We start from the raw sequence: 14,897 nt of genomic DNA, 5'->3' as shown, positions 1-14,897 counted from the left end.
GCATATTTTTTTTTTTTTTTTTTTTTTTTGGATCAAAATCAAATGTACTGTGTTTGAATTCCACTCTGATCTGGAAAGCCAGGAAGGAATTCAGATATTTAGAGATGTGGAAATAACAAATTGCTTAATTGCTCTAAACAGCCAAATCTTGAGAGGTTCCACCTGGACGGTTCTGGAAAACTCATAGAGTTACAGCAAAACACAAGTCAAGAGATCTGTGTCAAACAAAGAGCAAACTGGACTGGCTGAGAACTGCACATGCACATAAATGGACAGATTGGAGTGTAAATGTGCCCTGCTCTCAACGAGAATTGAAGGTTGCTGTGTTGTTTGTTATTAGCCACTTTTTCAATCCCCAACATATTGTCCTTTAAGACCACTCAGGTCTTGAAGTCTACTCTTCATGATGATCCTTGACAATTTTGATGACGGCAATTCGTGTAGCACTTATTGCTTGTTTCATAATTGGTCAATGTCTAATGTTTTTATGACGTAATGGACTTTGAACTGCCTTGTTGTTGAAATTTGCTATACAAATAAACTTGATTTGAAAAAGAGATTTTATCTCAAGGGTATTTCTGGTAAAATATTGGTTAAATTACAAAATAGTGCCTCTGATGAACTCCAAACAAGATTTTTTTTTTTTTTGTAAGATTTTTTGTAACATTTTGCTCAGTTGTGTCTCACAGCAAAACAGCGTGGTCCTCAGAGATTTCCAAAACATTTGAGGGGTCTCCCTGACGAAACTTATCAGTTGTCAGGAAAGCGGTATAAAAAGACATCCGAAAATGCTAAAGTAGACCAGTGAAGACTGATGAATAAAATGCTTATCAGGGAAGTTTACAAGCCTAAAATGAGCTGTATTGACAACAGTTGTCTATACTCATACATTTAAGAGTAGGTAGGGTGACAAAATGGAATCTGTTTCTGGGGATAAAATCAAGCTGGTATGACAAAATTGTGCAAAAAAAACTTTTATGATCTCCTGAAAGCATGTGGTGAAATTATGACCTGATGGAATATGGAATAGAGGGTAATTTTTTTGGACTCGATTTCAAAAGGTATTTTTGCTGCAAAAATACATGATGGCTCCATCATAACGGTTTAGGGCCGATTTTGTTCTACTGAAACTACTGCCTTAGTCAAGGCGGAGAACAGTTTCAACCACCGCTCAGTGTAGGCAGAACATTGAGTGGTTACTTAGAACAGCAAACAGGAAGAGGGCTATTATCTTTTTTGCAGAACAAGAATCAAATGCTAGCATCAGAATCAACAAAAAGAAATCAAGCTTCACACAGAAACTAAATTCAACTACAAATCTGAAGGAGATGCACTTGATAGATCTGTTTAATTTTTGCATGGAAGTGTGTGAAACTATTGCTAAGTTAAGATGTGGCATTCTGCTACACACTTACCTAGATATCACGAATGTTTAAGTAAAATCAAAAGTCATTCCAATTCCAACAAAGTACGAGTTTAAGGGTGTCCAGAAGCATGCAACCACATTGTTTTAGGTTTTATTTTCCTCATGAAGGAATGTCCACTGTAGATGGGAGACATTGGTCAAGAACTACTTTTGCAGCAACTTAAAAAAATCTAGATTTAGATTTAATTTAAATTTCAGTAACACCACAATTTTGCTTATTTGTGGCAAGCCACATTCCTTTTTTAGTAACTGTAAAACAAATCCATGTGATCTGGGATATGAATTTCTGCACGTTTCCATTTGCTGTGTATAATTGCAAACATACTAAGGGAGCTGCATAAGGTGGGGCAAGCAAATTAAAGTTAATTATTAAGTTCCCTGCTCTATTAATCCAGACAGCAGCTCTATCAGTCCATTTGTGTGAGGAAGTAAAACAGCTTAGTTATTGCATAAACTTTTGCTAAGAAGGAGAAGAACACCACATAACTATTGCATATTAAGCAGAGAGAATTATACTAGTAGTTCTAATTTTGATTTTCTATTTTAAGATGAAAAATGTGAGAAACTACACAAAGAGCTTGTTCTGTGGTTTTTCTTCTTTTTTTTAATCTCCTTAGAGATAACAAAACACTGCTTCAGTAGATCTGTTACATAGTGTAACTCTGGAGGAGATGCAGAGATCCACAGTTCAAGTGAGAAACTGCTTTGTCATTCGAGACAATCCCAACTCAGACAGATGAGACAATAATCAATATTTATGGCCTATACACTATCCACAGCTTTTATTAACAATAAAATTGCACAAACTGAAATTGCAAAAGTACATTTCTTTAACGGAAATGCACCAATTTTGAAGCAATTCACTTTTTTTGATCAAATGTTTTTTTACGCTAAGATGAGGTGGTTTTACGACCGTATCAAAATGGATGTATTTTTCTAAAACTGCAATGGACACACGAGTCACTTGATCGATAGCCGGATGTTACTACAGGCAAAAACAATACGAACAAGTAGTAGGAGGATGATGGTTTGTTTTTCAGACAATGTGCAGCTGGCCCCATCAGAGCTCTCACAGCATTGCACAGTTCATAAACTTATTTGAACTGTGCAATGCAAAGTTCTGTTTAATCCATAGCTCTTATGTAAAATAACAGGCTACAACTTCCCCAAAACATTACACAAACCCAAACTAAGATGTCAGTGTCTCCTTTAATGGCTGATGGATGATGAGCTCTAGCACCTTGACTCAATTATGACTATATTTTATGTATCTTTTTGCATCTGTCTCTGCCATGATTTTTTATGATTTATTGTATGAACGAGCTTATTCACGTGTGATATTAATTTCATTTATTAGTAAATGGAAACACCACAATTGTGAAACGTCGACATTCGACATTGTAGATAAAGATTTGTGCACATTTGTACTAACGACTGGAATTGTGACTGCATACAATCAGATAAATGCCATTTCTGGTGGCCCACAATCTCTGGTTATGGCCTGCCAGAGCAGGGTGTGAACTAAATTCAGTGCTGTTCCGGAAGAAAAAACTTTGAAAGCTCAAAAAAAAAAGAAGAAAAAAGATTGTGACTGAATACAAAACTATGCCACATATTTAAAAACAAACAAACAAACAAACAAACAAACATTTGACCATTGTTCTTCTCCTTAATAATTGTACACTTTATCACAATAAATCTAAATAAAACACATTGACGTTTCTAGTTGTAAAATGGAAAAATATAATAAAATAAGTTATTTTACAAAGTACTGTGTCAGTAATAGCCATCTTTACTAAACCCATGAATGTTTCCGGTAAGTAACTGGGTTAGTTGTTATCTCTGCTGATCTCTGTCCAGATATGATTTCACATAAGCGGCTTGGTGCTCTGCCCCATGGGTGCTGATTGAACAGCAGTCAAAGCTGTGATGAAATAGTTTTTCAAGCTGGAACAGATAAACTGGCTTTTCTTTCAAGTCTGTCAATGTCTTCCTGAGGAAAAGAAATGCTGGACACACCCTTTTATTTTATGCTCTTCAGAAAGTAGGCCACATATATAGTTTAGATCAACAAAAAAAAAAGAAAAAAGAAAGAAATCTTTTATTTAATGTATTTCTATATGTTCTTATTTATTTATTTTTTTATTCATCTGAATGTTCATGTAAATTTCAGGAACACAGTAGGAAGAAATACAATTTTTAAATCTCACCCAAATGCAAAACATACAAAAAAATACATTTCTCAACTCTCTGTGTCGAGACCAAAAATAATGTTCAGTAAATCTAATGTTAAAACTCAATTCAAATACAGCAAAGGTCTAACTTAAATGACAGCTTAACCACCATACCATCACTGATGCAAATAAAGCCTTCAACAAAGAAAACAATGATGTCAGGAAGTACACACAGGTTCCACTACAGAGGAAGCAAAACTGATTTACATGTCAGATAGGTTTTGTTTCTGGAAGTTGTCCATCTGGTTTAGATGAACTATTTGATAGGAACATGGTACTAACTATTTTACTTTCTTTTCAGTGATCAACTACCTTTTCCCAAAGCGCCATCTTGTGGTGCATCAGTTAAAATGTCTCAGCAATAATTTAACTTGTTCTGCATTGAGGCAACGATTTTAAGAACATCTCCATCCTCCATGAAGCCCTGCATAAGCTGATACTAGCGAAATATATGATGTACATATAATTAAAATTAGTGAAATAAGTTTTCCCTTGACCTTTCATGACCCATATGGGGTAAAATGTTTCCTAAAAACTTCTATTAACGTTTGTGGTTGCAATGCGATTCAAAGGCGATAAGAGAAGTTTAAAAAAACCTTCACTTTTCAAAAGACATTTTGGTTATGGATATATAGTCAAGCTTAGTTTAACAATGACCAGTCCAACTCACATCTTAGACAAACACCACCACTGCCAACATGAGCGACCAAGGTTTGCCCTAAACAGTCTTCTGAAATAGAGCATAATGCAAGGCAGACATAGTGATATAACATTCAGAGAGGAGAAACCCCCAATCTGCCATCTGTGTGAATTACATAACACGTCTGCTAAACTCTGAATGTCTGCCTCTCAGAGGTGCTGCTTCCTCTTACCTCAACTTCACCCAGTTTTTCTTTTTTAAACTCAGGCCCACTTCCTGCTTCCTCGTAGGTTTATCTTTTTCTCTGATGCTACTTTTGCTCTAAAAGAAACGACAAGGCCTAGAAGTACTCCCTAACGCTCTTAGCGTGAATGAGAAGCTGCAGGTTTTTTTTTTTACTTTTTTCACTTCCATCATTTTTTTGAACACTAGATGGCGCTCTTGTTCTCCCAAAGTAAAAGCACTGACGCTCTGTAACCACAGAAAAGCAGCCAGTGTTTCCCAGCTTGACTTTTTGCATCTGATTTAAAATTCTCCAACCATGAAATGTTTTCAGTTCCTTCTGTTTTAACAAACACTGTCATCACATGCTGTCACTAAAAGAATAGTGAATAATTATTTGTAAGTAAAAAAAAAAACAAAAAAAAACTAACAAATTAATTAAAAAAAATTTGATTTATTTTTATTTATTTAAAAACTAACATCAAATAATCTAAAAACGTGTGGTGTGCAGTTGTTTTCAGCCTCTGATACTCCTCAGTAAATTCCTTTGCAACTGCCTTCAGACATTACCTTATTACTAAGTGAACTCTACTTGCAGTCGTTTCTAAACTACTAGACTTGGTCTGAGAGGCCTGAAGAATAACCGACCGGATAAAGCAAAGCAATTAGAAAACTGGCACGGAGGAAACCGACAATGAAGAATCTGGTGGGAAGGTGAGGAAACAGAAAATATCCAGTGCAGACGTGATTAATTAAGGTAATGTGGTGAAGCTGGGGAAGAAACACATCTGGAAATCTGAAGGAAGGTGATTAAAAAGAGAAAAAACAGAGCAGACTAAACCCGAGCAAATGAATATGCTAATCAAAGAAAAAAAAAAAAAGAATTTAAACTACTAAGATCCTAAACCAAATACAGACCAGAACACAAGAAAGAACAAAAAACTTCACACAAGGAGATGTGGGAAGACCAAAGTGGCGTCAGGAAGCAAACCAAGTATCTCAGCACAAATACTAATGGGTAAAAACAGGTAAAAGTACCTTCAAACTCAGGTATTTTGAACTTACACATACTCTCTTTTTTTACTATTTGTATATTACTAAGAAGTAACTTCTGTTACTTTAAGATGAGCATGAGGCCACCACCATGCTGTGGACTCAGAAACGTTTTATGAAAATCTGGATAAGTCCTTTTTATAGCAAGCTTTTTGTTGTTTTATGCTTTACTCTTCACAATTGCATACATTTGGACACATGGGATCATACACAAAAGTCATAACAAAAGCCTTATAATCCCGCATCTTCCTTGTTTTAAGAGAAAATGCCATTTCAAACAATGGCATTTGGGAGAGAGGACTAAGCATGACTGACGGGTTTGTTCAAGCAAACACTCCAGAGTATTACTTCATTTGTCGAACTCCACCACAACACACAAGTTCATGAATTCACAGACTACTCCATAAACTGTTCAGAGCCATCTGCTTTTCCTTGTCGAGGCCTGATTGTTATCCCCCAGGACTGCTGCTGCTACTGCTGCTGCTGCTGCTGCTGCTGCTGTGTGGCAAGAATGAGCTTGAGAGTCCAAAATAAAAACAGCCTTAAATGGCGCAATATGAAGTAATAGCCTGTTCTCCTCGCTGTCATGGGAGCTCTCAATAAAGTAAAAAAAAAAAAAAATTGGTCTTCACAGAGGCAACTACACGCATGGAAACTGAATGAATCTGCTTTGTCTGGGCTCCTCCTGTCACGATGACCCAATTGTGAGCACATCTTTTACATTTACCTGTGTACATGCACATGCTGCCACTCAAATTTTTCATTAATTTGGCTTTTTTATTTTGCCACGTTTTCCTAGACAGGAAACAAATGTTCAAATCTCAGTATCATGCTGCATGCACAGAGACGTGTCACTACATCTTTTTTTTTTTTTTTCGCTGCTATCCTTTTTTCCAATTTTTCATTTTCTTGTTTTTGTCTTTGTTGTGTCAGTGGGTGGATGAAAAAAAAAAATACAGCAACGATGCTAAACTGAGTCTTGATTGAGCATATTTCTCCTTCCATCTTGCCTAGTCTCCAGAGGCCACACAGCTTAACAAGACAGGAAAGATATTTCCATCCAGCTGACAAACACGAAACAGATTAGTCATTTGGGGATTTAAAGCAAGTCTCCAGAGTTGATAAAATGATAACAACCTGTCTGCGCTTCTTTTATAGAACCGCTGAAGCTCTTAGCATGAAATCGACGCCTTCCTGTGTTGCTTGTTCTGATCGTTAACAGTTTTAATTCACAATAGCATCATGCAGGAATAATAACATACCAGAAGCGAAGGTACGACATTGACGGCAACATGTGAAAAGTGTGAATACCAGCTGACTCATGGTGGGAGTTACTTCCCATACCTAAAGACAGCACCACTATGGAGACTTCCAAAATTATGAAGAGTCCCTGGTTCTTTTTTAGCTCGTCTTACACTACAGTCACACATTTCAGAGGACTTGTATTCCATAAAATATGAACAAAGTGGAGGAAAGTTTGTTGCTTTGACAATATATGAAGAACTTCAGCGGGCTCTGAAAGGATGTGTGAGATTTCAGCCGCAGCAGAACATTTTTTTTTTTTTAAATGAACCGTGACTTCTGACTGAAGCCGCTCATGTGAACTCTCCTGTGTGGGGAAATGGGAAAACTGCTAGCTAAGCCGATCCAACACTGTTTGTGCACAGTTTGATGTTATCTTGTTTTGAATCTGGCAGAGCTGCCACAAACCGGAGGCCTCTTAGCGAAAGGGACAAGAGCAGAGGAAAATGTCAGCGGCTTCCGAACAATTCATTCTTTCTCTTGTGTTATCAGGAGCAGGACAACAAATGTTGGCAACCAGGGGAAATCCATCTGCGGTGCAAGTGCAAGTGGCTGGTTGGCCAGTTCCTGAAGGGATTCTGACATTCATCATGTTATTTATTTATTTATTTTAAAGAGTAATGTTACAGATAATTTAGTTTTGATTACATGAGATAACAGAGGGGCAGGACTCAGAAAGAAAGGAACATGCAAAAGAAAAATCAACCTTACGCTGATTTTCCAAAAGTACTGGTACCACTTCAGTCCACAAAGTCCCAGGCTAAATCCATTCAACTATCTGTGGCAAAACTTCCAAATTGCTTTCTGGCTGAGCAAGAAATATCTTGCTAAGACAAACTGGCAGAAATTTGGTAGAGATGCACTTCAGAAAAACTTGTAGCAAAACAAGGGTTTACAGAGTTTTGACACAAATGTGCTGAACACAAATCCACATCATACTCTTCAGATTTTTATTGATAAAAAAAAAAAAAAGTAAAACCATGTGTACTTTTCTACTTCACGATTGTGCCCTACTTTTTCGAGGTTGTAATGGGCTTTTGTCTCTTGCATGGCAGCGTTTAATTATTTTAATAGATGTTGTAGACCAATATCTCAGCCCAGCTTCTTTTTTTGGCCCTGCATCTGTCATTTTGCCCTAGTAAAAAAAAGAAAGTCCAATGAAAGAAGACTGAAAAATAAAAAGGAATACAAACTAGCCTGCCTTTGCTGCTTTAAGTCATGTTCCCCCCCCCCAGCTACTGTGGATTACTGTATTTGCCATCATAGCCAAATTATGCAGGGAAAGACTAAGATGACACAAATCAGCTCAAAGCTAAAATCACACAGATCCATCAAACAAACAGAACCAATCTGTGTTTGTGTTTGCTGCTTTCTTTAGTTCTGATCTGGACATTCGAATAGCTGTCCGATGCCATAAAGTCTTCATTACCCCAAATAGGAGTGGGATAATTATGTATTTACAGTCTAAAATGATTTAAAGTTTTTTATTATTATTACTATTATTATTATTCCTCACTGTTCCGGCTGAATCTCTCAGTTTCTCTGTTGTCTGAGCAATTTATTCACGCCATAAAGCCCGTTTTGACAGGCAGCGAGCCTCCAAATAAGATAGCTGATGTCTTCATTAGCACTGGTTTAGATTATGCATCTCTCTTCCTCCCTCCCAAGCCACCAGCAGCACCGACGCTCTGCTGCGCCCATCAGCCTCACTCTGTGTGTGAGGCGCCATCCCAACTGCTGAAGCACTAACTCATGTTGCTAATTAGCTGACAAATACTCCACAGTTCCACTGAGGAGCTGGCAATTTAACCACAATAATATTTGTATACTCGGGCAACCGCTAACAAATATGCAAATATGCATTCAGATTTAACACATTATATTTTTGTGCATTCATACGGCAATAAGAGGTAGTGTGCCTTAAACACCACATAAGATCTGCTTTTACTTCAAGGTGATTTAATGAGAGGATCGAAAGGACATCAGCAAAACTTTTTAAGCAGACAGTGCTTAGGGGTCAACATCTGTTTAGCCATGACGATGGTAACAATGCATCTCAATGTGTTTTATTCATGCAAGTTTTGCAGGAGCAAATAAACAGCAAGTACTATGCTAATTTATTATTATTTTTTTTATCTACTTCGGATAATATAGTGACATAAATCCAATGAAAATAACAAAGATAATGATTTCTGAGTTAGAAAATACTGATTCTCAGAAAAATAAAAAATAAATAAATAACAGCTTAGTGCTGTCAAAGTTTGTTTTGACACAAACCCAAAACAATTAGATTTAGAACAGTTGAGACAATTAAAGTGTACACATACTCAATTTGGAAGACAATGACACAGAAAACCTTTCATATGCTTGAAGGTGATTCTGGCAAGACGTTGTTTTTGCAGTTCAAACTTTGGTTTATGGCATTTAAGCACTTTTTTATTGAGCCAACTGGGGTTAAGTGATCAGCAGTAGATACTACTATTTTCTGCTGTGCATATTCTCTGCTGGAATTTTTAAAATCTAAGTCTAAAACAATTGCCTAAATTGCCCCTCAGAATCCAGAAATTGGATTTGGAAAGAACAAATACTCACAAACAAATTGTAACATCCAAAATGACTGTTTAGTTCATAAATGTGCATAAGTACTTTAGTACCTGGACTTTGATCGGCTTTTATTTTTTTGACTTTTATATTATTGGCTTTTACTTTATCAATAGTGCACGTAGTAATGTGAAATCCTTAATAGTGACACCAGCTGTGATCGCTATAGCAGCACCACGTTTTCAGAGTGAAGTTCTGTGAAGTTATTACCATTAACAGTTAACTTTCCTGGTGTAGAAGAGTGTAATATTGAAAAATCAGAAGCTCTCAGAGTAGATTAAGGAATTTCAGTGATTTTAGCAATTTAACAATTTCTTAATTTCTTCCAAAGATGATTTTTTTTGTGTGTGTGTGTGTGTGTTACCTGTTATTGTACTGAAAGTCTAGCTGGTCAACATCTACTAGCATAGCACTGTTTTCCAAGGACATAAACATTCAATTTGCGTTATTTTAAATACCTAAAATGAACTAAACAATTGTAACAATGATGGTGACGATGGTCGGAGTTTGCCCAGCGATCGTTGGGTTGTCTGTTTGAGCCCCACTCCGTCCGCTTCTCTCAGTGTGTTCTCGGGCTTCACTTCACTTGTGTCGCGTGCTGGTGATGGTCAGAGGACCAGATCAGACTGCCCCAGAGAGGCTGTGGCCAGCTGTCCAGGAACTGGTTATAATCAGTGTGTGAATGGGTGAATGACTTGAATGTAGTGTGAAGCACTATGCTTGATAAAGTGCTATACAAGTAGAGATTTACCATTTAAAATGTTTGGTCCATCTGATTATTGGTTCCAGAACTTTGAGTATTTCTTCACTTTCCTACAAGCTATCAGTGATATGACAACTGTCAACAATAAGGAAGGGAACTATAATCTTCATTATTAGAAGGTTTTGGGATAGCTGTAATTAAAAAAGAAAAATACAAGTGGGTGCAATAGATTGAGCCTCCTGTCCTAATATTGTCCCACTAGTCAGTTAGTTTACAGTCAGGCTTATGTCAGTTTACTGGAGAATCTGACTACAACCTCCAAGGTTGCCATGGTAACCAACTCCATGGGCATGTTAAAAGTAAGTTTGTGAGAAAATACCTTTTCAGAATGCAAATTCGTCAGATAAGACTGACATTCACGATACCGATCAAGGCAGGTGAAAACAGCACATGTTGAAATGTCAGCGTTTCTGTCTCTTTCATTCTCACTCAGGCAACCTTCCTGCTCTTTGTGAGCAGCTGGTTTGTGGGATGCCGTGGCAGGCAGGGCTGTCACATCGCAAAGGTTTGGCAGGGTGACACCGAAAGGGCCTTCAGGGCAGACCCAGAGTCTGGTCCAAGTCTGCATGGAGGTGTATTATTTATTTATTTATTTATTAGGTCTATAGCAGAGCAAAGTAGGAGGTATAATGAAGCTAACAATAATCTGCACAATACTGCATTTTTTTCTCTTCTATTCATCACTCTGTTTCTGGTTGATTGCATTCACAACAGATGTAGGCATTGAAGAGACAGCTGTTTTAGCTACAAGCACAATTTGCATTCTTTCATTTGGATCTAAAATTAGGCTATTTAGTGTTTAGTGGTTCTTTGTTCAATAAATTGAATGCAAGCTACACTGGAAGACTATAAACTGTAATTATTTGCCATAACGAACACAATAAATCAATTTTTGCTCTATTTGTCATAATTTCCATTCAAAGGAAAATCCACTCCGATTTCAGCTGGGCAGAAAATTGCTGGTACGCTGAAAATATGAATCGTTTCAAGCCTCCAGTCACACTGCACTCTGAGTTGTAAATGCATGTGGGTTTTTTTTTTTTTTTTTTTTTTTTCAGCTAATTGAAATTAAAGCTAACTGGGTTATCATCAAGGGTGCAGACGTTTGACATTTTCACCCATTTTTCAACATCTCAGGAACTCGGTCCAGCCACAGACTTATGATTGAGAGCATGACTCAACAACAGATACCTTTGCTCCTTTCCTGCTTCCTCTCTGTTGATCCTGTTCATTTCCTTTTTTCCGCTCCACTGTCAGGGACTGCAAGTCTGTCTAGTGTCTCATCTACATCTAAAAGAATTAGAGAAGCAGACGCTGGGAGTATTATTTAAAAGTACTGCAGCAAGCAAGCCTCTGCGAAATTAGTCAGCAAAATTAAACTTTATCACATTTTCTCATGTCACAGCCACAAAATAAATTAAGTAGTAGTTTAATATCTGATGAAATGAGGAGACCTCTTTGCACTTTGTCACAAGAAATGTAGGGGACACAGACAGCATGTGGAGGAAGGTTCTCTGAACAGATGAGACCAAATTTGACATTTTTGGCGGGAATGCAAAACGTTAAACTAATGCTACAAACTATCCCAACAGTGAAACATGGTAGTGGCAGCATAATGTCATGGGAATGTTACTCTTCAGCAGGGACAGAGAAGCTGATCAAAGATGATGGGGAGACAGGTGGAGCTAGATACTGGACAACCCTGGAAGAAAATCTGCAAACCACTTGAAAGTGGGACACTGGTTTTCCTTTCCAGCTGCCCTAAACGGGTTAGAGCTTAAATGTAATGGCTTAGATTGAAACATATCCATATAAGTCCCCTTCTCAGTACAATCTGAATGAGTTTGACATGCTTTGAATACAACAATAGGCAGGAAATGTTAGTCCCTGGGTGTACAAAGCTCAGAGAAATGTGTCCCAAAGAATCCATCTTTAGCTTTAAGAAAAGATGGTACAGACGTTGGGTAGTTGAATACACAATGCTTGATGCACATTTCAGATATGTATTTATATTACAAACAAAATAAAACCATGCAATTAATTATCCTAATTAGATTTATTGAAGTCAAGTCAATATTTATCCAAGAGCACTATTAAAAACAGCCAAAGCTGACAAAGTCAACAGTGGTTGATAAATACCCAAATATACAACAAAATACAGAACAAAAAGGAGACAGAAGCGCTGATGTTTTTGGTTTTAATGTCACAAAAGGTGTATCTTTAGTGCTATGTTTTCTCTTTTTGCTGAGGATACAATAAGAACATTTTAATTTATGTTTTTCTTGATTTGTTTTTTGGAGGAGAAAACCTTAAAATATAAAGGCAAAAACAGAACACTACTTCAAAATAGGGTAAAATGAGGAAGAAAACCTTATTATTTACCATTCACTTCTGCTGGCATGTCACACATTCTTCCATCTCGGCTTCATCTCTCCCACCTGTAAATGGCTGCTGCTCAGGATGTCCCTGCATCTTTAAAATGTCACACAGTCTCTGCTAGGGGCAACTCTGCATGCTTCCAAGCTGCAGCGGCTGATTGTGAATCCAGGTCCTCTTTCCCTGTCACATCGGTGGTAATTGGTTATTAAAGAAAACATCACCAAAAAAATAAAAAATACATTTGAACAGATTTTTGAGTCTTTTTTTTCAGAAGCTGCAAAGATTGTAGCATTTTCATAACTTCCCAACTGATTAGTTTTATTCATCGAGCTTTTAGCTTTTGATTATCAGTCTACATGTGTCACGATCCAGGGGTGCTTTAGAATTTTCATTTGTGTTTTGATTATTTCCTTGTTTTAATTATGTTGCACGAATCTTTCCAAACTCATCCAATTTCTCTCTGTTAGAAATGTGTTTCCACATTCACCCATCCGTTTGTTTCATTTCTTTGTTTATTCTTGCATTCTGTTCCTAATAAATATGAATTTATAATAGTTTCTTTGAGTCTTAGTTCATTTGGTTTTTAGTTAATTAGTCCCTTTCCCTCAGTTTCCCGGTTTCCCTCCTGTCACAGCTGTTCCTCGTTGCCTCTGATTAGTTAATCTGCTTCCTTTGTCATTTCCGACCCTTCCGTCAGTATTTAAGCTCCTGCTTTGAGTTTCCCAGCAAAGCAACTCATCGTTGTTTTGTGGGGTCCTTTCTAAGCATAAACATGACAACATCAGGAAAGGATCTTCCAACATTAAATGCTCAATGTTCAGGAAGTCCTCAAGACCACCTGCAACTGTCAGTCAGGCAGAGGGCTAATAACTGGTTGCATTTACTCAGTTGCATTTACCCACTTCACAAAATGATGAATATGCCTGCTTTATACAAAGATGGTCAAACTCTAGAAGTATTATTATTCTAACATGCATGCATTACCTCCTTTAAAGAATTGAGGGTTCTTTGAATTAAGAGATGGTTTATTTTTACATATTTTATTAACAGCACCAGAATCTGCACATAATGTTATATTTTGTCTATGATTTTCAGATGACTACTTTTTTTTTTCACCCAACTTCAATAAAAGAATATACTGAAGTAGTGCTACTCTTAATTGAGTAAAATCTGTGGCTACCTACCTCTGCCCCCAGCTATTCTAGTCTGGGAGAAAGCTCACCAGCAATTCAGGATGCTAATTTAATTCCTTGTTTACGATCACTTAACGGCAGATGTTGGCTTATAGGGCAGTGTTTCAGCTGAAAAAAGATCATGATACAATAAGAACCATTTTAAAAGGCTGCATCACCATTAGATCCTGTGAAACCACACCGTCTAAACAAGCTGCAGAAGAAGCTCTGATACAGGTTTCACAGTGAGAGAAATCGCAACAAGCCTTTCATCCCGTGCATCTCTCTCTCTGCCACAGCAGGCCCATTAGACGTCATGATGCAGTGTGCAGTAATTGGTATTTCTGTTGGTAAGCAGCTTCCTGCCAGAGCTGAGCTCCATGCTGTGCTGGAGACTGATATTAGAACTGCAAAGAACTCCTGACTGAGCCTTTACAGCAAGAGACTTATCACTCAGACAAACACCTCCCGTGATAAAAAAAAAAGAGAGACAGAGAGAGAACAGAATTCAATCGTACATTCTGTTGGCAGAGATTTGGTTCAGTCTGTGTCTCACGTCCTGCAGCAGAAGCATCTCTGTATGACGACGAAGCAACAATACCTCCCCCTAAAAGGATAATAGTTGTCGCATACTTAATGTCATTAACTGAACGGGAGGTAATAAATTAACATTATATTAAATGCTGCGTGTTATCAAAAGTGGCTCCTCGGTCTACATAGATGGCAGCAGGGCGCTTGCCCCTTTGATGTGGTAATAGGATGTTTTGGTTTCTGTGTGTCTGGTGTGTTTTGGCGGTGACAGGCATTCCCAACAGTTACTACTTCAAAATCAATTAAAACCCTTTCGCAAACAGCCACTGCCTGGTTTAAAAGGAGCCAAAGTAATTCCCTCTCCCTGAGACCTACGCTCAAATCATTTGAAGAATATGGACCAGGAGGAGTGGAGATACGAGGTCCTGAGGGAGTGAGAGAAAAGTCTTGAATTTAGAAACTTTTGCTGCAAAATGAGCCTCACTTCACGTGTGCCACATTCACTAAAATCAATGTGCGTGCGTGAAATATAGTCCAGCTGGACCAATGTGAAAGCTCGGCTTTTGAAATTTTA

The 14,897-nt window shown here is 37.6% G+C and overlaps 1 protein-coding gene across 3 annotated transcripts in view; it reads right to left on the bottom strand.

Moving 5' to 3' along the window:
- Nucleotides 1–14,396, bottom strand: part of klhl6 (kelch-like family member 6) — a 46,175-nt gene extending 31,779 nt beyond the window's left edge. For 2 of the 3 annotated variants that reach the window (XM_015032133.1, XM_015032135.1), the window contains exons 1-2: nt 13,805–14,178; nt 12,680–12,800 (exon numbers count right to left, since the gene is read on the bottom strand). The gene's annotated coding sequence lies outside the window, so the exon portion shown is untranslated. Of the gene's footprint in view, nt 1–12,679; nt 12,801–13,804; nt 14,179–14,310 lie in introns of those variants that run through there. The other variant, XM_015032134.1, reaches the window with a different exon arrangement.
- Nucleotides 14,397–14,897: the final 501 nt, after the last annotated feature.

The sequence above is a fragment of the Poecilia latipinna genome, unplaced genomic scaffold, assembly GCF_001443285.1.
Source record: "Poecilia latipinna isolate Pla-1442-1.1 unplaced genomic scaffold, P_latipinna-1.0 Scaffold231, whole genome shotgun sequence".
In the NCBI taxonomy this organism is placed as follows: domain Eukaryota; kingdom Metazoa; phylum Chordata; class Actinopteri; order Cyprinodontiformes; family Poeciliidae; genus Poecilia; species Poecilia latipinna.
Note: the sequence above shows the minus strand (reverse complement) of the source record. Positions and strands in the feature narration are given on the sequence as shown.